The following is a 25227-nucleotide window of genomic DNA, read 5'->3' as shown; positions in this document are numbered from 1 at the left end:
CACTAACCAATAGCGAAAGGGTGACCCAGTTCGGAGAGGCCTGGAGAGAGACACATTGCTGGTGGCTTCAGCCATGTGTGGCTGCATGCAGGCACAGTTAAAAGGCAGATTAATAGGCAGTCAGGTGTGAGGAAGAAAGCCAAGGAACCCTACTGCAGAACACACGGCATTTATCCTATTTTGTAAAGCACTTTATGAATTAACCTAGGCTTGTCTTTTTTAAACAGTGAGCTACTGAAGATTCACACCAGTGTTTCTCCAGCCTGATCTGTATTCCAAAACAGTACTGCTCACATAAATCGCATTGATGTTTTTTACTAGAGAGTGAAAGGGAAAAAAGAAAAGCTGCCGTTAAATCAATAGGCTGCATTGCACTGCACAGTATATGAAAGTAATAGTGCTGTGCTTATCATTTGTGCTGCCACCAACTAATTGCTGTAACTTGCACTTCATTATCCTCTGTAATATGGTTACAATAATAGAGAATGACAAATAAGAATTGTTATTTTTGTACTGGCCAGTTCTTACTCGCACAACCACTTCTCATTCAAATGCACCTATCCGGATGAATAAGATTTACCAGACTGCACATTGATTTAAAAAGGTTTAACACAAGCAGTGATGGAGAACGGCCTTAGGAAATATTTTCATAGGCACACTTTTGGGATCTAGCACAAAAAAGTCTTCGCTGCTGCTTTTGTGCCCACCGTGGTCTCCCTTAGTTCTCCCTGCATTTAGGCCAGTTATGCTGGCCGACAGAAAACTGGATTCCTATGAACCGCTTAATATGCCTACTCTCTTCCCTGAATCAGGTCTTGCAGTCAATCACACACTAGAGAGGTGGTCTGATTCCTTTGATGTTAATTAGATACTCTAACTAATAAAACTGCCTATATTGATAATCAAGCAGAGACAGGAAAAGAATACTATGGATAAGAGAAAAGACTTTGGGCTCTGGCAAGAAAGGATGAAAGTATCTGATCATTAATGGGTGTCCTAGTTAAAGAAAATCCTTTGTTGCAGCAAAAAATAGGAACTGTAGAAAATCTCAGTGAAACAACCAGTACCCGCATTATGGCACCTGCTCACTGGTGGTGTTGGGAAGGGGAAGAGGATCCTACCTAGTCCTGCTCTCTTGCTTCCAAATTCTCTGCAAGGGACCAGGTCTCCCCATTGGATGTAAAGGATGGGCATAGTATCACAAGGAAAGAGAGAATGGGGAAGCGATAACCATGCAAGCTGTATTTATGCTAATAATCTTCAACTGTGTCACTGCTCCTGTGGAAAGATGTACGGACTTTATGAGACTCTGCAACAAAAACTCAGTAGTTTCACTAATCAGATGAATGCACTTATAATTTACATTGTTAGAATAAGGGTAGCCTCATATATAGTTGTCTCAAAAGCCAGAATTTACCTTAAGCATACAAAACATTCATGAATACCACTAAAATTTGCCTGCAACACAAGACATAATTGCAATAAGGCAATTAAGCATTAAGGCAGGCATATACATAATTAAAGACATCCATAGGTGAAGAAGCATAAAAAAAGCATAACGAAGAAAAATATTGCTGAATCATTTCTTTCCAAGAGCCTTTCAAACCAAATGTGAGGTAACTAATTGTCTAATATCTACGGTTATGACAGCCATTTCATAAGGATGGCTGTGAGATGGTTTCTATTCTCGCACCATGACTCCTGAATTCTTGTTTTAACTCATTCTGGAGGGTTTGTTTCTTTGTTCAGGGGATGCAGGATGCTGTGTTTTGTTTTCTGCTTGGTTAAAACTGGAATCTCTCTTAGAAAACAGCATAAATAACTGTCCATAGTTATGCATAAACTAGCTCTAAATATTTAAAGAGCACAACAGCATATAAACAAAGGTAAATCTAAGCACAACCATGAATCAATGTCTTATTTGTCTTATTCCAATGCTCTGCTAGTTAATAAAGTTTTAAATTGTTTTATGATTATTATAACCTGTACAACAGGTAAATCAATCAAATAATTGTTACTGTAGTTCATCAAGAATACATCTCTAGAAAGATGGTACTTCCCTTGCACAGCACTAATGAAAAGCATTTCTTTACTATATACAACACTAGTTAGTTTTGATATTCCAGAAAATAATGGCAAAAAAATGCCTTGCAGGTAATAGTTAAATATTTTTGCATATGTTTAAAGAGTTTCTTTTTTTCTTAGAAAGAAGATATGAATTATACCACACACCATTACACAGTCAACGGCATGTATTGACTGCAATATATTACTCAACACTGCTTGTACCAGGTGTTTCCATATACTTCTAAAAAGTATATTTTTTCCTCACAACTATATTGCATCACACTGATTTTGTTTTTGTGTTGTATTAAACTATTCTTTCAGAAGCTTCTCAACATCTGTGTGGTCTTAACTACAAAGATTCAGCAAATCATCATCAGATACCAGCCTTCCTGCAAAGAGCTTTAAAAGGAACTACTTGTCTTAGCATTTCATTGACATTATCACAGTAAATTGCTTTAAAATATAACTTATGTGTAATATTAGCCCAGTAAAATTTGCCTACTGTGTCTCAGAAATTGTCCTGATGCTGAATTACTTCTCACAGTACATTAACAATTATTCTAATGTATATCAGTAGCGGATATGGACATTTTGTACTTCTAAATGAAGGGGTGACATCACAGCTGTGCAGGTCCCAGGACACAAGCAGTTTATTAAATTTCATCACTCCTGGCTTGCAGGTGGGTGATGTGGAAGACATATACCTGTATATCAATTACAAGTTTATTGTATTAATAGGTTGCAGAATTAAAGAATTTGCAAGCTGCAATTTTATGCAGAACTAAGATCAAGTCTTCCCATGCAGTGATTCCCCTCACTACATAATAAAGATGAATGCAATCCAGTGTTGCTCAGAAAGACCGCTAACTAAATGAAAAAAGCATTCAGTGAATGTGGAATCTGTATGGGAGCCAAATCTAACTCCCTCTTATAACTCAGAGATGCAACACTTGGGCAGCTGCCCAAGGAAGGAGAGAGAAGAAAAACCAAGTCTGCATGCATTATTATTTCTCACTGACTATAAGTCCATGTTTATAAAATCCAACTGAATTTTTACTTCTTTCTATGTGCTGTTCCAGACTCTTTAACCCATCCATTCTTGATTATAGGAATGTAATTGATATGCAGGCCATATTAAATTCATTACGATAACTTTTGAGTTTGGGATATAACACATTCCCACCAAATTTCTGTAGGATGCAGTCCAATGAGAGAATGAGACAAAAGACTTCGGAAGAATAGAACTGAGTGGGGTTTCATATTCTCACCATATGTACAGTGGAGAGGCACAGATTCAAATGAGCTGGACAAATCTGCATCAGGTTTTTTACAAAACATAACTGATTTCCTGAAGTAATCACTCCATCAACACACGGGATTGTATTCCCACCTCTCCCACTCTTTTTCTTCTGCTTGCAGAAGACAACTTGCATAATAATCGAAAACTGCATTTGCAACATACTATTTTTTGAGCCTTTAGCATGAATACTGTTCAGCCTGACTACCTGGTGGATATATTTAATAATGCATCACAAACATGCATGCTGTGTCTGATTCTAAGGAGAGAAACATGGAACGGTACTCTCTAAACATTGATTTGTTACACAGCTGTGGAAGTATGAACACTAAAGTAATCTCTCCGCATTGCACAGTCAAAGCAAAGAATTTACCATTCATGGTGTGTTCCTAATTCGACCAGTCACTTCAAGAAAGGGTACAGAAGGATGCTGGCATGGGATGGTCACCGCGTCCCACTCCCAGTTAGCTCCTGTCCCCTGGGGAGCAGCTGGCTCTCGTTGCTCCCTGACGCAAACCTGCACATCCTGTGAGCTGACTTACTCCAGCTGGGGACACGGTTATAAAGCCCTTTGAATCTTTTTTGAAGCAAGTGGTTTCCCAGAGTAAACCAGTAGCGCACAGCCTACATGATCCAAATTTCAGAAATTCACTTTGGGCTTGTGATTACATTTAACAGTCGCTGCCTTATTTACATTTCCAGACCACGAGGTCAAACATCTTCCTATCTTCTTACTTATGAACACAGTCCACATAGCAGCAAATTAAGACATGATCTGTTTCACTTTTTTGGATGGAATCGCACAGAATCTCCGAATCACAGAATGGTTGAGGTTGGAAGGGACCCCTGGAGATCATCTAGTCCAACCCCCCTGCTCAAGCAGGGTCACCTACAGCACATTGCCCAGGACCCTGTCCAGATGGCTTTTGCATATCTCCAAGGAAGGAGACTCCACAACCTCTCTGGGCAACCTGTTCCAGAGCTCTGTCACCCTCACAGGAAGGAAGTTTCTCCTCATGTTCAGACGGAACTTCCTGTGCTTCAGTTTGTGCCCATCGCCTCTCGTCCTATCACTGGGCACCACTGGAAAGAGACTGGCCCCATCCTCTCTACACCCTCCCTTCAGGTACTTATACACATCGGTAAGATCCCCTCTCAGTCTTCTCTTCTCCAGGCTGAACAGTCCCAGCTCGCTCAGCCTTTCCTCATAGGAGAGATGCTCCAGGCCCTTCATCATCTTAGCAGCCCTCCGCTGGACTCACTCCAGTAGCTCCATGTCTCTCTCGTACTGGGGAGCCCAGCACTGGACACAGTCCTCCAGTTGCTGCCTCACCAGGGCTGAGCAGAGGGGGAGGATCACCTCCCTCGACCTGCTGGCAATGCTCCTCCTAATGCAACCCAAGATACCACTGGCCTTCTTGGCCACAAGGGCACATTGCTGCCTCATGGTCAACTTGTTGTCCACCAGGACCCCCAGGTCCTCCCCTCTGCAGAGCTGCTTTCCAGCAGGTCAGCCCCAGCCTGCACTGGTGCATGGGCTTATTCCTCCCTGGGTGCAGGACTTTGCACTTGCCTTTGTTGAACTTCATGAGGTTCCTCTCTGCCCATCTCTCCAGCCTACCAAGGTCTCTCTGAATGGCAGCACAGCCCTCCGCTGTATCAGCCACTCCTCCCAGTTTGGTATCATCAGCAAACTTGCTGAGGGTGCACTTCGTCCCTTCTGTAATTCTGTAATTCTTAAATAGGTGTCCAAAATTCTTGAGTAGGTCTCCAAAAACAGACCTTCAAAGAACCTCTTATGAGGAGGGAATAAAGAAACACACAAGAGGACAAGCTGTCCTATATACCTCTGTATATAAGCTGTCTTATATACCTCTGTATGAGAACCAAAAAATGTTGAACAGGCACCTTCCATAAACTCAGAAATGGGAGTCTGAGATGTATGTACCACTCAGCCACAGAACCCCCCATGCTCTACATGGTAAAGATCAAAAGATGACAAAAATCAGGCCTAATCAAGTGTGGCATGGGTGAATGTGCCAACATTTAATTCTGATCAATTTATCACAGAGACTCTTTAATCATTAGGGACACCACCACTCACTGGTTTGGTATGAAGAAATATAGTTATTTGCCAATTTGCCTGTATATTGACAGGTAAAGAAGATGTTAACTGTAAATTCATAAAAGTCTAGGCATGTTTTAAACAGAAAATCAAAAAAAAATCTAAGCAATCAGAAAGAAAGCATCCAAGTAGCTCTTCAGAACCCTGCTACTGAACTAGTCTTATTTTATAAATCTTAATAATTATTTGGTATAATAACTCTATACTTTAATCTGTTGATAATACTTATTATCCAAAACAGGGTTAAACTTGTACAATTGTGAAATAATGATTTTTAAATCAGTCTGTGACATCGCTCACACTAATGTTAAACGTGGTCAAACGTAACAGTACATTATTTATTACTAGATTTTGTTACATAATCCAGGCACAAAACATATAAAAAGTCAAGCAGCTGAAGCCTGCACTTAGTTATGTTAATTCTCTGAAGTATGATGGTATCGCATTGCACCTTTTATTAGCCAGATCTTTTTTGTACCTCAGCTACTGCTTGGCAGTCTGGTTAAGAAAGATGTGGGTGCTCCATTCCTGTAGCTGAAATCACACCCTGCCAGCAAGTGCCTCACCAGATGGTCAGCATATTGCATTTCCCCCTTGGTAACATCCTTTTTTTCTCCCTGCATCTGGAACTCAAGTAGAAAAATAATATTTATGTTGTTCCCTATAGTGCTGAGGGTATGGATGTATCCTCAGCTATTGCACAGTGGAGCTACCCAGTTTGCCTCCAGTTGGGATATACATCTGAATTTCAGATCCCAATTTCACCCTTTGCAGTCTGTTGATTCACCCCTCAGGTAACTACTGCCACTTTGATCAAGAATTTCTGCAAAACAATTGCTTATTTGATCTCAGGTGCTTGAACTGTTGCTTATTCTATTCCAATGCTGCTTTGAAATGTGCTTTTTAACATCTGACACTTCCATCCTAAGATACTTCTATTAGTTGATCAAAAGGTTTTCTTGACCCTGTTTGAAGCTTCTGGAGCTGTTCCTGCCTGTTGTCTCCTGATCAGAGCCACAGTCCCACCAGAGTCCTGGGCTGACACTGCTTCCCAGGGAGCTGCACCCGAGCAGAGAGCACGGTCACGCAGCAGCTCGACTGTTCGGCGGTGAGTCCTGCAAAGCACCATCGCCCCATGCGAGGTGATGGGTGTAAGCTGATGCGACTGTATTCATTTTATTGTTTCCTTGCTCTGATCACCGAAGAATGTAATAGCTTTTTAAAAATCCTGTGTCTGCGTTAACTGATAATGTGTTCTGGGTGGAATGACTTTTTGATTGTAATGTTTTAGCAACAGCTCCAGAGCTTCGAAAATGCATCTTTTTAAAATGCAGAGTGTTCACTCTTCAAATAATCTTCTAAACACTTTTCTAAAATATTAAAAATACTCCTGATAGTGTTTTAGGGGCTCATTTCCAATTTCTTTAGAAAACAACATCCTGAAATCACACAATAATTTTGGACACCACACTACTCATAGCAGCTGCAAATGTGCTACCTTAAAAGTGACCGTGTGAGACATTTCAGTGATCCAGAAAAACTGGCCACATCTGTCAAAGGGAACGTTCATCCAGTTAAGGGAAACAGAAGAGTGTGCTAGCCAGATGATTGCTTACTTGCTTCATTTTTGTAATAGAAATTAGTTGTAGAAGAAAATCTTCAAAAGCTCTCAAAGTCCTCTCAAGAATCTAAATCTTATTTTCTGAAGCGATGAAAAAGCTTAAAGCTGAAGCATCACTGGCTTTAAGTATCTCAAACGCTTATGCTGTATCTCATTTAGATAAATCTATGCTAGTTTTAGCCTAGATTGTTCTGGCATTGCTAGCAGCATAGATGGGGCACCAGCAAACTCAGCACTGACTACCAGTCCATCCAAGGAGCCACTTGCCGAAAGCTCCTCACTGTTTCATCTACATTACTAACAATATCTTGACTAACTAGATTAAATCTGGCTTGGTTATATCTACATGTACTCTGATCATGTGTAGAGATATGCTCTACATCAATTTTCAAAATGCATCTTATTACTTTTGAGAATTTCACTCCCAGTTATTCTTTGTTAAAGTCTCTAGATGAAGTCAAACTCCTCTTCCACTTTTACAAATTTTTAATACTTTCTTTTCTCTCCATCTCAATTTTATTTTGTCTATAATCCACTAACTTCAAGGAGTTACTCCAGAGTAACACTGATGTGTGATTGGAATATAAACCAGAGGGAACTGCCTGGGTGTGTTCTTCTCATCTCTTCTATTCTTTTATTCTCTTCTTTTCCCGTTTTTTTTTCTCTCTCCTAGTTATCCCTCCCAGGCATCTTCCAAATCCCTTTATTGGCTTTAGCATCTAACAAGGAAGCAATGAAACCACAGAATTCTTCCTTCATTACTGGGGCATTTTAATAGCATCTTGCTTTACGCATAAACAGTATTTCATCAGAGTATCATACTAGCTCTTGGGGAGGAGTAATGTGCTTATATTTTTATTTATAGGTAATAGATAATTATTTGCAGTGCATTATTTTTAACTCTTGTTTTAAGGATGTCAACACCAGCATCTCCAACTATCTAACTAGCACACACATACTTACTCAGAGAAAGAGAAGGAACGCAAATCCATACTACACATTAAAAAGTAAAACTCAACTCCATCTACCTCAGCAGTGGCCTGCCGCTAATGCACCTCCCCAGCACCGATCCGAACTTTGGGGTTTAGAACTGCGACCATCTCCAAGGCCACCCCACAAAACTGCTTCTGCCCACCGGGCAGCCTGCAGAACTCCCTGCCTCCACCTCTTCAAACGCACACCTACACACTGAAAGCCTGGCTTGGGGAAAATGCCCTTTCAACAGCGATAGGGTTTCTATATGCACTATGAATTAGAAACGTGAACTTTCTGCACTGTGGAAGAGAAATTCTCAGATTCTCAGTGGCCTAAACAACACACTAGCTCAAACACTCACTAAACTCTTGGCTAAAAGACCTTACAGTGCTGATATTTTGCATATTCAAAGACACAACAGTATCTGGAGAGCTTGATTTGCTTTCAGACATATAAGATTCCTCTGATCTTTATTCAGAAGGACCCTCAGCATACCTAAATAAAATTTACATTTACATATGCCAAGATATGGAAAATTTTCTGAAGAATATGAATTTAAACTCTGCAAAACTTATGTAAAATATTTTTTCTGTAAATCTATCTAAAACAGACAATTCAGCAGTGTAGAGTGACAGGTTTCTTTGCATGTGCTTAGGATGACCCATTTACTTCGTACCTAGCTTTTCTACATCAGTCATGCATTCATCTCAGAACCATGTCACACGAAACCTTCAGACTATCTATCTCACCTTGCAGGGCAGCTCAAGCCTCTGAAGGAACAGTGACCAGCTGCTATACTCCACTACCATGCCATACATGAATTCCCACTGAAGTCAATGGGATCTTGCATAAAAAAACAATGTTTGATGTGTCCCCAAGCAATAACTTTTCTTCAACCATAGGTTACATTTTTGGTGATGGACATGAGTTCTCCTCACTGTTGACAACTTTTACATACCTAATTAATTCCCTGAGCTCCCTATTAAAACTTTATGCAGAGTCTGGCCATAGTTTAGAGGTGGCATTTTTGCTGGAAAATTTTCAACCTATTTGATACATGTTCTTATCACTTTTTATTAAAACAGGAACTAATCTTGACACCTCAATCAACAGGCTTTTCATCCAAGGAATAGCAGGATAAAGGGAGACAGGATTTGATGGAAGGTACTACTTTTTTCTATACAGTACATGGAGAGCTTTGCATGCCAAAGGAGTGTCATTGTATACAAGCACAGCAAAACTTGCGTCATATTAATCCACACAATGAACTAAACAGAACTCTTGAAGGACAAATGAACATGTAAGACACAGTGATACAACTCTCTACTATCGCTGATAATTTAGATCATGAATAAAACCAGAAAGGCTATTGTCTAGGTCCCCAGGATCCTTTGCCCCAAAATAAGAGTGCTCTGCGTACAGATGCTCAAGGATTGCACACGCACTGATAGACTTTCCAAAAGTTGCTCATAATGGCGGCACTTATTCCAGCCAGATACTTACCCATATGCTTAAATTTAAACGTGCTTAAAACTATTTCTATTCAGCAAAGCCTGTGATTAACTTTAAGCATGTGCTTAAAAGCTTTGTTGAATTGGAATTAAATACATTAGCATCGTGAGCAAGGAGAATGGACATAAAAGAGACCTTAGAGCTGGAGCCAGCCAAAGCAAAGCAGAGTCAGATCTTAGGGGCCTGGGGGAATGGGATGCCAGCCTAATGCACACTGTCCCCAGTAACAACACAGTCTCCATTTTTACACAAATGGCACAATGGTAATGAAATGTTACAATCTGTTAGTTTAATGTTCTGACTTAGTATGACCAGCTGCTTTTCAGGCAGCAGTTCCATACTGTAAACAGTATCACAGGGTCACATCAGCAGGAGCAATAAACATGTTTAGAAGAGTGTTTAAAATGTAAGATTTGCTCCTGTTGGTGCGAATCTCTGCCTGGCCTCCACCTGCCCCCTTGTCCCACCTCCTCTTACCTAATTGGTATCGAATTGGTCCTCTCTGATTTCAGCCAGGTAAGGGGAAATGGTACCACTCCCATCCAGGGTCTATGGCATGTTCCCCAGGAACTCAGGGGAGACCCCTTCTAAACTACGGTGATGCTTCAAAGCATATTTGTGATATTTTTTTTTTGGCAACCTTCCTTCTGGAAAGTGCAGGTGACACCAGGACAGAGTCAGGGCCTGACAGAGCCCCGGTGAACACGCCAAGGAGTTTGGTTAGTTGGTCTATCACTCCTTCCTAAGAGCACTAAAGGGGCCAGGGCCCCTGGATTACATCAAAAGTTGCTGCAGTGTGTGAGAGACTCTGGTTTTTCAATTTTCTTGCAGGAAACAAAGAAGAGGGGCATAAAATCTTTCACTCAGTTGCTGGGGTCTTCATTGTTGCAAAGATAAAATCATCTGATAGGAGCTGGAGCCATTTAGTAATTAACTGACATCTTAAAAAACAATTCTTTTGCAACATTCAGGCAACTCCTTTTATTATATAGTTAATGATAGCACTTACTGAAGCTAATTTTATGTGTAATAAAACTTCTTTACTATTCTCACTTCTGAGAGAAAGGGCGGGGAGGACAATTAGAACAAGAAACATATGGTTTCTTATTCTTCATCAGCCATACATGTGTGTATGATGTTATCAAAGGTACCTACACATTCTGCTTTCTTTTTTCCCTTCTTTCTTTCTTTTCTGGCAGTGTAACTTGCTGTACTCTTTCATGTCGGAGGTTACTCATCAAATTCTACTCTTCATTTTTTTTCTGATCACAAATCAATGATGAGGACAACAGAAGGTTAGATCCTTCCTAAAAATAGCACTGATACTGCTGCTTGCTTATTCAAGGTCTGCCAAGTCTCTCTCAGGCAGACTCCTAGGCAGCATGCTCCAAATCAGCAAAACTGGGTGCTTGCTGGCCCCCTCACGCACTGCAGCAGACAAAAGATGGATTAACTGCCCAAATCGCCTTGCTCCAGCCTTCAGATTCTTGCTGGGAATTGTCAGAGTAGCAATCGGTGTTAAGATGCAAGGAAAATGTTGTGCTTCCACCTATAGGCATAGCAGAAGGTGTGGGGTCTTGTTCACTCACAGTGATTCCATATAATTTTACATCACTGCAAACTGTGCATTACCCGTCCATGAATTCAGGCTTTAAAACGCCATGGGCAGCCTGGACTGTGGGAGCACTGTCACAGTCAAAGGTAACAAGATGACACGGCTTTTAACTCTTTTTCAATGAACAGAATTTTCCAACTAGCTTATTTCAATTCAAGTGGATCTGGTTTTCTGTCAGTCGTTGTTATTAGCTTGATAATTGTTTGTTATATTCAGAGAGAAATAAATGGACAGATTGATATTTCATATGGTATAGACTTAAAAGCCTAAGAACGTGATTTTATAAAGAAGTCACAGATTGGCAGAGTACACTTACATTATTTTTTAGCTTAGAGAAAGGAGAGAGCAACAAACCTGAACTGGCACAGGATACTAATCTTCACAGAAAGCTGGGGTCTTCCTCAGTGGGAAAATTTCAGTCTATATCAGATCTCTGCATAAATTAGGTGCTTTTCATGGCCGTTCTGCTACTCTTACCTCTTAGTAAACAATGCTGTTTTCTACAGGTGAAGAGCTACAGGTTTACACTTAAAAAAGGAGTTGTCCATTGACATGGCTGAGGCTACGTGAATTGACACCCACTGAGGATCTGCTTGTATCACTTCTCTGTAGGCTCGAGCAAAAGTAATTGAACTGTGCAGGAAAGGCACTTATTAAAATACAAACACTTCTATTACAAAGAAAGATCAAGTGGAAAGTGCTGGCAAAGTATGTTGTATTCTCTTTTTCTTATTTGTTCCAGCAGGACAAGCCAAACTCAGTTGTCACTTGCAAAGCTGCAAACAAAACAAGCTGGTGCAAACTGACAAAATTCCATGGGGGTGGAAAGAGCTAATTTACATCAAATAAGGATCTGAGCCACTGCCTGAGTTTACTGGTGTTTTTCAGCTATAACCCAAAGCAGGATTCTTCTCTGTATCTTTAGTTTTTATTTAAGTTGAAGCAATTTTATGAATATATTTAACAATGAGCGCCCCAGGGACAGCTTGGTAAACCAAGCAACAGAGAGAAGAAAGAAATTATAGATCTGTTTTTCAGACATTAGAGTGTATGCTCAACACAGTGATCATGTCTTTATGCATATGGTATCCTCATAGTGACAGGAGAATAGAAATCTACACTACTGTAAAAGTCAAAGTAACTGAATGGAGCACTGGTTTTAAAAAAACTCTAGATTTAGACCCATTTGTTTTCTGTTCTTTGTAATTGCTTTAAGTTTCAAGATCAGCTTTTCCTGTGAGTAATTCTGTAAGCAAATCAATTTCTCCTCTTCCTAGGAGAGATTTGGGCTAGATTTAACGTCAGAAAATCTGCTATCTGAGGAGGTATTTCAGATGTGTGTCCTTCATTTTGAAAATAGCTTTATCTTTTATTTCAACCATGTTTAGTCTACATCTATTTCCATCTAACTTTGCATGGACAGGTATATACACTCTACCGCATATGTAGTGGTGATACTCTGGCAAAATATAGGAGGGAACTCAAGAATCCCAGCTTCTCATTCAGAAACAGAACTTCCTTCTAATCATGGGGTGGCTTAAGATACCAGATCTTACACAGAAGACATAGGAAATCAACGGCAAACTGTTTCAGGAAGGTGTTCATGAGCATCTCAGAGAGCTGCACTGGTGTATTCATGACAACTCAAGTATCTGTAGTAAAATGAAACCGCACGTCTTTGAAACATCTTTGGGAGACGCACTTTTTTTCCAAAAAGTGCGTGGCACATACAGGCTATGGGGCAGAACAGCACAAAGGTGTGAACAGCATGCAGCTGGGGCAGTCAGAAGATTGGGTTTCCTCCCAAACTCACCTTGTTACAGTCTTTTAGACCATGTCGTTGGGCTGGAGGTTCCTTCACACTAGTTCAGTGCAGTCTTAAAGCATTTGCCGTGCTTTAATCATATGCATATGCATATGTAAACTTGGCCTAAGATGCGCTGAATGCTTTTCTAAATATGGATGAACTTCTGAATTGGAGCCCTATCACAGTCACATTCCCACCTTCACGAAATGCAAAAAACAGCAGGGGGGGGCGGTTTGTGCTTTGCAGTAACATACAGATACAGTGTTAAACTAGCTTCATGCCTATTGTACAGGAAATGATCCGAGAGCCTCACACTGAAAGAGAAGTGGCTGACCTGCTGCGAAACGTGAATAATGTCCCACATTTCATGCTGCAGTCTGCCTATCGGAAAGCTCTTTCTGAGATTTAAGTATTGTTTTTATATTGCTTCACTATCTTCAGATGAAAGCTGATAATGTGCTAAACATCCTTATTAACTCAAATTCACTGCACGGTTGGAATATGAGTCTGGTGTTATCTGAGACACATCGAGAACTGTAGTAGATACAGTTTACAAAGAATCTCAAAATTTGTCTAGCTGAAAGGATGATCTGAAATATATATTTTTAATTTTAAACTAGACTTTTTAATCAAAGTGGTATCTTGCAGCAGCTATACCAAACCTAAATGTATGGCTCAGTTCCTAGTGAGAATGTTCGCTCAACAACTGAGCAAAATTTTAGGCTGCAAAATGTCCTTACAACTATATGTGCCTTACAGTAGTGGGAACTAGAAAGGAAACTTTCTTAGGAATGAGAATTTAAACTATATTCTTTCCCATTGCAACCTTCATTTGAAGGTGCTGATTTTTTTTCTTTCTTTTTTTTATTTCCTGTTTTTTCTGAACATTCAGAGCCCCTATTGTAAGTGTGTTTACAAATTTAATCCTGTCCCTTTTAGATTACTGACTCACAAAGGGGTCAATACACTTTTCCTGTATATGCTTCCCAGCGAGGCACCGAAAGAATTGCATTGATGATCACTGGAGAGATGCACACGGTATTGCTGAGGTGCTGCCGACATTGATGCATCTGTGGCAGGTAAGGTCTATTTGTCTCTGCAGTTTTGCTTCCAGCTGTGAATCTGGTAGAAGGTGTGGGGTCTTGTTCATTCATAGTGATTCCATACAATTTTACATCACTGCAAATTGTGCATTACTGGTCTATGAATTCAGGCCTTAAAACTTCATGGGCAGCCTGGACTGTGGGAGCACCAACTCTTGCCATCCTAAATATCTACAGGCATCAGTGGATGATGAAGTCTGCAGACCAGCTTTGTCACAGGAGTAGAACCATAAGCAAACCCATGTTCACCCTCCCCAGTTATGACCCAATCCAGTACCCCTGGAAGTCAACAGTAATACTGCAGTAAGCTGATATAAACAGCGATACAGAAATAGCCCACAAAAAAAAAATAGTAGTTTACTATTCCTATAAAATCCAGAAATGTGGTACATGTGACACTGCCTAATCGTGTATGTCCTATTGGCCAACTATTACACACTCCGTAAGAGATAACAGAAGTAACTATGCCACCAGCAGTATCCCCGCTCCACCTCACACACAGAAGTCTCCATCGATTATCCAGCACGGGACTGGATTCTTCACCTGCCCTTCTGCTCCTTCCTATTTCACTTTCTTTATTCCTTCCTCCAGGTAATCAGGCACTTGTCTGCATACACTGAGAAGCGCTTGAGCAAATGCAAGGACTAAAGAACATGGACTCTTTTGTACAGTGTATCTTCCTAGTTCATACAGCTGCTGTGATAAGATTAATTAGTTAATGCTAGGAAATACTTTGCACATGAAGGTGTATAGCTAAATGCAAGCATTCATTAATTATTATTATATAAGGTAAAGCAGAAGGCCAGCTAATGAAACTAAAACGCTAGTATATATTTTTAAACATGGAGTAATTCACCAGATGATAATAAAAAAACTTTCTGTTTAATATCTCCACTAAATCTATTCAAACTTTATCTATGTTGGGATACTATACACGACAGTTTTGCAACTAGATAAATAGTATCTTCCAAAAGCTCAATCCAAAAGTGTCATTTTTCTCTGAGCAAAACATAGCTGTTCTAGATATTTCAACATTTATGACCCTAGTAGTCCCTTTTAAAATCCTAATTGTTAAAACATTAAAGATTTCTATACTACACTAATAGAGAGGAGGTGAGCTGGTACTATGCATCTGCTTCTTGATAATAATTATCACAGTAATTAAGTTTTGCCATAGCTGTTAAAATAAGAATCCAGCTTTGACATTTATAAGAGTGGCAGTATGAAAAGCTGAACTCAGAATTATCCCTTTATCATATGACTAAAACAATTACAGATGTTCTATTGATGTATGCTGTGGTCCTCTTCTCAGCACAATAATTATCTTTTAATGAGCCCACATTAATGTAAATTGGATTCATCAGGAAATAAATTTCACAATGAATGTGAGGCACTCCACAGGTAACCTTTCATGAAAGCAATGCAAATACTAATCTTGATCATCTGTGGACTCAAGATTTCCTTTCAGGCTTGAGACAAGCAAAGAAGCCAGGTGGATCACATTGTTTCTTGGCGTTCTAAACAAGTCTAAGGTTTCATGCAATTAAATTAAATTTGTCACTTTGGTGACAAATTTACCTTTGGTAAAGGATGGATTAATAGTTCATTAATAATGCACATTTTGTCTTGGTTACTGCTTCCATCATGCCCTCCTTCACCCCAAAGAGTCGTTGGTGCCATGGTACAAATAGCAGGAGTCTCAGAGCCAAAAGCAGCTGCTCTTGGGTTATCCCAAACAGGGTATTCTATGAATACTGGCTGCCTTGGTCCCTTCGCTCCAGTCTCTGCCAGTTCTGCTGTGTTCCTAAGTGCCTTGAGCTCTCTAAAAATCAGGCTACACTGAATAATAAATACCTTGCCTCATATCCACACATTATGGATATATTACTTTGCACAAGTAATTCTCATGCTCACAGTCACGTGGCAATGTTAAACAAGGCAGAGTTAACAAACCTTCATGCGGTAAATCCAAACACAGGTCTCTGTCTAATAACATTCTTCAATCTGTATGTTTTCATTTATTATTTCAGTGTAGTTAGATTATCAGTTTGAAAACTAGTCCATTTCAAAGCATTTGAAGCTCATTTATGAATGATGCCTGTTGCTCTGAGAAAAACTGAAAAGGTCAACTGGGAAATATCAAAGCTAGTTGTTAAAAGCAAAAAAAGGAGAAAATAAGTATTTATTTTTGTGGTCTCCTTCGGTAGTATAACTTTTAATAGCAATAGAATATTTAGATCAGCCAAATATGTATATATTTGTTAAGAATCCTAAGCCCGACAAGGCCTAACACACAGTGCTAATGTTGAACGCAGCAGTTTTTTGCTCAAAAAGTTGTTTCGCTATTAAAACAGTGACCTGGATAACAAGGAAAGCCGCCTGGAAGCATCTTTGAATAGCCTGGCTTTTGTTCAACAGCTGCCAAATTTTGACCATCAAGTACATTATATGCCAATTTTGGGAGAGGCTGTAAAGTTTTTGCAATATGTCTTCAAACTGCGACCATAACAATTAGCCAAACGCAAGCACAGATAAGGAGGTCTGCCACAGTTCACGGAGATGGAGCATGACTGTATGCAACTTTTTAAACCCCTTCTGTATTCTTTACCCTAAAGAGAAAAAAGCTACTGAAGGAAAACATCCCGTTAGAGGTAAAGCTGGCTTTGTAGCAGAATATGGGAAGGAAGCAATCCCTGATGGATTCGGCCTGGGACAGGTCAGCCACTGCTCAGCTTCCAAAATGCTGAATGTCCTAATGGTTGTTCCCACAGTCACAGCTAAAGGAAAGGAAAAGTAAGGCAGGGCAGCTTGTCAGGGGAGACTTATCTCATCACTATTTGCATTCTGTCCACTGCCTCGCTGGGCTAACCATGACCCACCCAGAGCTAAAATGCCGACGCTACTGCCGAGAGCTGCCAGCCTCGAGCCCAGGCTGCGATGCAGGGGTGTGAAGGCAATCTCTCGGGATGTATACGGATTAGCTCTCCGAGGTCAGACATCCATAGCCCTGTTGCACCTAATGTTAGGCAGGGTCCTGTGTGGGTTCGTGCAGCTATACTGAATCCCCTACATGCACACTTAAGATGAGAGTACGTGTATATACACACCACTTCCACACCAACGGACTGTAATGCCAATATATTTTTTGTCGAAGTCGAGAGGCAAGAGACGGCTAAAAATAGAGAGAACAAAAGGGAACAAGGAGATGATCCCAGTCAGTGACAGTCTTGCCACTACACTAGATACATAACTGTCCTCCGGCTTTTTGTAGGCCTTATCTCTATGGCACAAGCGCACAAAAGGTCTGTGTGTTACTTCAGGTCTATTCTGAGGGCTGAAAAATGATTTCACAGGTACGTAGGTTCGTTCTGGCCTTCTGCAGAGAGTGACTTTTCCTCCATATTAGAATATTTAAAATCATATTCATTCAATCATGGTGACTACACCAGCTATTTTTCCAACTGCGTAACATGGCCCACTAAAATTCAGCATGATATATATACTGAAATGCATGCAGATTGTGTGCACATATATACACGCTCACAGATGTGGCAGAAGTCTCCATTAAAAAAACATTCACTTTCCTACTGCAGCATTTGTCTGCAGAGTCTAAATGTCAATATTATCCCCAGTGAGAAGAGAAAGGAGGTTGAAAGGTTGGTAGTTTTAGAAAGCTAATTGCTATCGGTAAATTAGAGTTATGAACACACCATTCGTTCTGCAGCAGCGAGGCACAGGAACAGCGCAATTTTAGGTCTGGCTGTACAAGCAGGAATTTACAGAGGCATGCTTTGTATTAGCACATGATCATCACAGGAAATGAATTCATGTTAATAGGAAGGTATATCATTAGATTAAAAGAGTATTCTTAACTTATTATTATTAACAGATCCTTTGAACTACAGTGGACAAAAATCCCTGTGTAAAACTGACTTTTACAGATGATTCCCTGTTTTCATCAAAGACTCTGCCAATAACAAATGAGTGCCTGGCACGAAAAGACAAGCTCTAAGTGAATTTTTTAAAGATGTCACATATAAGAAATAACATTCTATTTAAAGCAACAGTGATCACCAATTTGACTCCATATGGCATATTTGTTGCACATCAAAAATGGATTTATGTTAGTGAGAAACTCCCTCCCCCATCTCCAATACTAGCAAAAACAGAATACTCAATTTTTCTTTGGTACTAAAACAGTATTTTGGATGGCACAGTTTAAAGGTCATGTGTTAGATTTTCATTCAGCAGACACTGTATCTCTTTGGACAAAATAAAGGTAGAGAAATGCCCTAGCTTTATCCAAAATGGAGATGCTATTCCCTTTAAGAAATAACCCTTCATCACAACAGTTTCTCATGGATATGTAATCAGAATTAATTTTGGATCTTCAACACTTTCTAATATGTCACTCCTACTTTTTAAGTTTGGCTTTTGGAGTGGATTGCCAATAAATAAGCAGTTTTTCCCACCAGCAGGCCACCTCTCAAAGGCAGTTTTCTTTGGATGAAGGGAGAAGGGATGTGTTGACAGCCACAGATAGCAAGACCATATGCAGCCTAATCTCATCTCTAGCACATATTCTGAACCTCACAAAGCCTATGTAATATCTAAACATATCTGAGCTACACAACTCCAGATCCATCAGATCTCTTGCTCAGTGTTTTTGCTTCATGCATCTATTGACTTTGCTAGGAGATCGTGGGCAGAAGAACTGTTTGCACTGTGATTGCAGTGGAGGTGCTGAGGTTTGTCTAACTCCAGCAGAGATCAGAGTTTTGATTTATTTTCTGCATTGTTATTCTCACCAATTCTAACAAGTCCTATCTGGTCCTACCAACTCACGGGGCATTTGGACAAGGATTTGAGCTGAAAAGATGCTGAACTGAAAACACTACTAATGGAAGATCTCTGATGTAAAAGCTGCTCCTCTCAGAAAAAGATGTATATTGTCACTTTGTGTAGGTGCATGCCTACCTGCCTGTCCCTCATCCTCACTAGGAACTTGTGAACCCACTGGCCAATTTCAACAGCATTTGACAGACTGATATTCAAAAATACTGCAGTGCTCAGGTTTTACGAGGATAGACATTAAGACAGAAAAGGGTAACTTTATTGATGCCCTGAGGAAAAGGCTCCTGTTTTTAAGCACCAAAGGATTGGTATGGGACTGAAAGTTGGAGGGGAAATTTTTAGATTTTGTCTCCTGATCATACAATACCTATTATAGTGAAGTGCCAGTTCCTGATCGCTGTTGCAAAATACTACTGTGAATAATACTATCGACACTCCCCTCTTTGTCTGCAGAACAGGACTAGCAGAGGTGTGATATCACTCTGCCAAACAGCCTTTCTGCGGTTACAGAGAGATCACTGCTCGAAGTCCAGCCCACACACCAAATCTGCCTTTTGCCTCGACTGACATTACAAGTGTGACAACTGTGATTTGGAGAAACACACCATGACGTTACAATTTCATGCTCAGTTTGCCATACTTACAATCAAGCAACAAGAAAAAAAAACCTTCAATTGGTAAATGGAGTAAATTTGCTATGGAAATCACTGAGAGAAGATAAATATAGAGTCCTACAATGTCATTTTTACAGTCAATTTTCTCTCTATAACTGAAGTTTATATCAAAAGAAGGGAAATTACATAAATATTTCATCTGGACTATAATAGTACTAAATTAGTTGCTCTAGAGATGATTTATATAACGTAGATAGTCTGTCAGTAGCAAATATGAGAATTACAGTAACATTGAAACAGAATCCTCCCTAATTCATGTACAGTAGTAAGCAAAGAGCTTATGCGACTTTTAAGTAAACATTCATTACAGATATTTAAAACATTTCCAGCCGAGCAGAGTGTATCAAGGCACTGAAGTGATACAGTAATTCTTTCCCCTCATACAGAGACTTTCTTTTGAGGGTCTCTGGGGTGCTTTAATATTATATCTGACAAGACTTTTTCTATCTCCATTATCTGGGTGAGGATACTGAAGCACAACGTGGTAAACGAATACGCCAGTGTCCCACACCAGGTCTGTGGTCAGAACTGGCTGATGGAGGGGAGGGAGGTTTTCCCCATCACGTGGCTCTCAGTCCTTGCTCCCGCTACCAGGGGCATTGCCTCACCAAACAGGGCACTGAGTGTGCCTGTCCTAGGAGTCATACTTCATCTGCCAAGCATGTGGCAGTGAAGAGATCAACCACTCAGTCCAGCTGTCACCAAAGAAAAGTCACATTTACTTGCTTGTTGGGATTCTGCAGTAGAAGCAAAGGTAAAAGGTGTAATTTTCTCTTTGACCCACTGCCAATTTATAGATCTCTTGGCACAAGGGGAATGAAAAACTCTTCAAAGATCCTCACCAGGTAGGTTCTGTTTGGTGAAGACACCAGCAGATGCAAATCTATTAAAGCCAATGCCTCCTGTCGCTGCAAAGGGACATTTGTTGAATAAGCTATAAGGAGGGAAGGGACAGCAACCAAAGTCTGCCTCCAAGTGATATCAACGGGAGTCGAACCCATGCTTTGGCACTGTGAATGAAGGCCCTATAGCTGCCCACCTATGCAATTCCCCTGGATGAGCCTGGAAGTGGGAACAGCCTGCCTTTTCCCGGATATGCACTGGCTTGGGGCACTGTAGGACCCTGGTGAGTCCAGGGAGTCCCAAGTTGAGGGAGGTGAGTGTGGTCCTGGACGCTCTTTCTCATAGCTGTTAACTCATCTAGTGAAAAACAAATCAGCTGCTAAGCTACAGATTCTCCCTTCAGTGGGCAACACTGCAATCCACTCAATCATTATTCAGCAGGAACAGCAAGGAGTTCTGTTACCTGAAGCAAACACAGAAGTAGCAGCAGTAAAAGCCCTTCCTACTCCCTATGACTCACTAAAGTTACTTCATGTTCTTTTACATTCTTAAGTAACATCTAAAACATCTTTCCCCTATTAGCTGATACTGCAGTAGTGTCAGATGCACAATAAATAATACATTACACAAAGGTACTTCAAAGGCCTGAATAGTTCAAGTGCAGTGTCTTTCTTCGATTCATTTTATTTAATATTTTCCATAAAAAGGGGGTGGGATATTTATTTATTTATTTTTCAGCTGAGTGCTTTGACTGTGCATTGTTTCAGTTTTCATTCTATTGCTTGGTGACCTGGCTGCTCCAATAAGTGCAAAGGTCATTTCAGAAATAAAATGGACAGAAATACAATTATTAATCAGCACAGCTTGCTGAAAATGAGCATGCTGCACAGGGCCAAGCCCCAAGGAAAGCAAAAAAGCCATGGCATTTCCAGGAAGGCCACTGGGAGCTGCGTGGCAAACCTCTGACTAATGACATGAGAAGGTAAAATGCATGGGGTTTGGGTGGCCTGAGGGGTTAAAAAACCACAAAATCCTGTTTGAGTTAAGACCTTCCAGAGGTCTTAACTATGCCTTCAGGTTTTGAAGGAGTTCTCACAAAACTCATCTGTTCCCACCCAGTTTTGTCTTCTGCTCGGATCTTTCATACACTGGCATCTCAGGACCATGCCATATGCAAACCTCCAAAGCCTCACAAATGAGCTGCAGGGAGGTGGCCTAGGCCAGCCCAAAGTGAGCTGGTAGAAAGGGACCTACCAGGGTCATCCGACACTGTCCACTTCCACCACCGCTGGGAGGTCTGGAGAAGCATGATGCCTCCCAGAGCACCAGACTGGATTAGTGTGGGCTGAGTCCCTCAGTAGGGGCTACACAACCAGCCTACGAAGCAAAATTATCCAGTGACAGGACATTTAACTCCTAAGCAAATAACTTGGGTTATGATCGTCCAACACTTGACTCTAATTTTAGAACCACATCATGCCTTGAGCAAGGTACGGAACTGCTATTGCCATCAGGGGCGCAACAGTGCAGTAATTGTTTCTTTAGCATCAGTCCTAAGGTGCAATATGTAACCAACGTTACACGGACACATACGATGTCACATGGAGTGTGGCCCTCGAATTGCCTGCTGTGAGAGAGCGTTTCTAAATATCCACCTGCAATTACAGATGAATAACAATTTCAAATTAACAACCAACTGACTTTACAAATCGCATCCCTACAAGACCATCACGTATTCAAAATCTCTTGGAGATTTATATATATACACACACATTCAAAAATTGATTCCAATATTTAAACAAGATAATCTTTTCACAACTTTAATGTGCAGTAAATTTTCTTTACTGTATCAACTGCACAGTGCAAAGGAGATTAAATTAAGAGTGTTGTAGCAAACCTTAGATCACAGTTTATAATAGATTTATAAGTACTGTAAGGACATGTTTGCCTTTTCTTTTATTTCCTCATAAGTGATGCCATTATGGCTGCCATAATTCTTATTTACTCGACTTCTAGGCTGCTGGCAATAGCACAAAAATAGATTTTGAGAATTTATATCATACATGCATCACGAGAAGGCAACAAAAGAGCACAGGTAAGATTTATTTTGGTTTAGAGCCAGAATTAATCACATTCATTTTCATGTTAACCCTGTCTCCCCAAACAGAAAAGCCAGTCACCTAGCTTCCCAACCAGCTGAGGACCTGCCGTTCCCACCAAACCTAATAGGAACTGCGCTGCAAGTGTCTATTTAACTTTGGAATTAGTTTTGATACAGAAACTGGAAGACAGAACAAATAAATTCCCACAGGAACGTTGTTGTATTCCCGGTACCTTCACTCCCAAAACTGAGGAGCTCGTTTGTACTGCATGTGACAAAAGATCTCCCTTCAGGTTCACACACAGGGATTTCTTCTAACAGCATGTAGAGAAACTAAAACTGATTCTGAGACAGGATCAACTTATATAGTTTCACGGAAGTCCCTGGAACCGCGCCAGTGTTGGATGTGGACAACAGAACTGAAAGAAGAGTATTTCAAGTACCATTTCACAAAAATAACATTACAGGATATTGTTATTCTGTTTGTGAGGGAGTCTTGTGAGGATAGAATTTAATCATTATCCCTTTTTCAAGGATGTCTATTTTTAAAGCTAAGGTCTGTTTTCATATTTGGCTTGTGCAAAAATATTCACTCACAACAAGCTAGTGAGTACTGAAGGTAAAACTTTCCAGTGGTATGTGCAGGTCCTTCCACCACTGAGGTCTACAGAACTATGGTCGCTTGTGCCAGGCAAAACTGCTTGAACGACCGTTCTACTAATTTCTTCTCTCATGCACGGCCTTTGTTTGTTGAGTGACAAAGCAGGAAATATTCATTACCTTCACATTCTAGGATGTTTGCTTTAAGAGGACTTTCCTTCCACCCATTATAAATGTTCATAAATCCAGAGTGAAATATTCAATAAAAAAGGGAAGATTTGCAGTTACAGAGAAGAGCTCAAATAAAGTTCATGGTTTCTAAGTAATGCAGCTTTCAATTACCATACCCTTTTTAAACTGTGAAAGATGTAATGTTAATCAAACATGTAATTTGCAAGTGTTTTTCTTTAGTAAATGTCATGTACAAGTAGATATTTAGGATGTAATGCACAAAGTAATTGCAGTTGGATAACTTTCCATGGTAATATTTATTTACTTTGAGCAGACATGAGCATTCCTGAAAAGGAAATGAATATTGTGTATAAAATCCTAACCCCACTAAAGTCAATTCCAAAATTCCCATCGACTTCCAAGACAAGGATTTCACCCTTTCTTACATTCAGTTTATTAACTAATCCCTCTCCTCTTTTTTACAAAATAGAGTTAAAAACAGACTTAGCATCGTGGAGCTCTATGGACGAAACATTCGTCTTTCCTCCAAGACAAAAAATGGCAACTGTTAATGATGAAAAGTGCCTGGAAACCAGAAGAATGGTGATGCCAGACATGAACCCAGAAGGCACAGGTTCTACCCCAGACTTGTGACTGGTGACTATAGGTGTATCCTGTCCTCTCTCACAGTCTGAATATACATATTTCTAGGAACGGGTTTTCATGTGAGTTCATTCCCCTTCTGTTTAGGCACCAAAGTCAGGATGAGGGCTCCCAGCAACTTCTGTTGGGTCACTCCAGCCCAAATACCTAAATATTTGTCATCACAAGTCAGTCTTGATTTTGATGGGGTCTCCCTCTCACTAAATACAAAAACAGTGAGTTCTTTTATTAGACTAAGAGCAAAATTCAATTTTACAAAATTGTTGTATTTCTACTGTTACATGCAACAGTTAGAAATGAATTGCTCTGTCTAACATGCACTGTCAACATGAGTATTGTAAGCTGAAATGCTGACTGACAGCAGTGCCTGTCAAGAGAAATGGGGGAACTGTCAAAAGATGAGGAACTGGATGCACCCAACATGAAAACAGTCTTTACATTCATGGGAAGCGGTTTCATAATGGGACATCCTGCTTTGTGAACTGCAGACTCTAACTGTCCAGAGAGGTCAATTCCGTGGCTGAGTTAAGGGTTAAAAAGTAACCATGAAATTTTAAATAGGGGCTTTCATTAAAAAACAAATGGTCTTTCAAAAATTCATTGCCAATGGCACATTTAAAACTTCTACAACATCCTCTCAGGAAGACTAAAGGCTCTGTTCTGCTTTTTACAGTTATATACACATATTCCCCAGCATCACCACCTTTGCCCTGCCTATTTATTTTCTTAGCAGACATGTGCAGCTTCTTAGCTACAGAGCATCCAGTGAACAAGAGCATCCAAGGCGGACAATTGAATTCTGAACCGGGGGCAGAGGTTTGCTTGACCTGGTGCTTGAGTGCCAGGCCCAAATACTGAGGAAAAAGGGTTCCTCTTCCGGCATACAGTACATATGGTAGAGCAACGTAAATCCCATCTCTTACTATATGCCTCAGATTGTATTTGGCAAGTAGGAAGCAGCTCAGATTCTGTGCATGTGATGATGTGGCTGGCTTCCTAGCACATATTGCATGGCTTGTACTGATATTTTCAAACAAATAAACCGAACACCGTTTCTTTCTTAACTTACCACAAGCAACAGAATTCACTGCAAGGCAACACTTACAGCAAGTCCATCAGCCAACCATTTGCCGCCACTTATTTATGCTCGCGAAGCAGGTCCTACTGTTTCCTTTGTGTGGAAAATCAGTTACTTTATC

General features: G+C 40.3%; 1 protein-coding gene across 1 annotated transcript in view; it reads right to left on the bottom strand.

Moving 5' to 3' along the window:
* The window catches only part of MEGF11 (multiple EGF like domains 11), a 298039-nt gene that overhangs the window by 130332 nt on the left and 142480 nt on the right, over window positions 1-25227 (bottom strand). The window lies entirely within an intron of this gene.

Source organism: Dromaius novaehollandiae, chromosome 10 (genome assembly GCF_036370855.1).
Source record: "Dromaius novaehollandiae isolate bDroNov1 chromosome 10, bDroNov1.hap1, whole genome shotgun sequence".
In the NCBI taxonomy this organism is placed as follows: domain Eukaryota; kingdom Metazoa; phylum Chordata; class Aves; order Casuariiformes; family Dromaiidae; genus Dromaius; species Dromaius novaehollandiae.
This window is presented reverse-complemented; position numbering and strand designations above follow the sequence as displayed.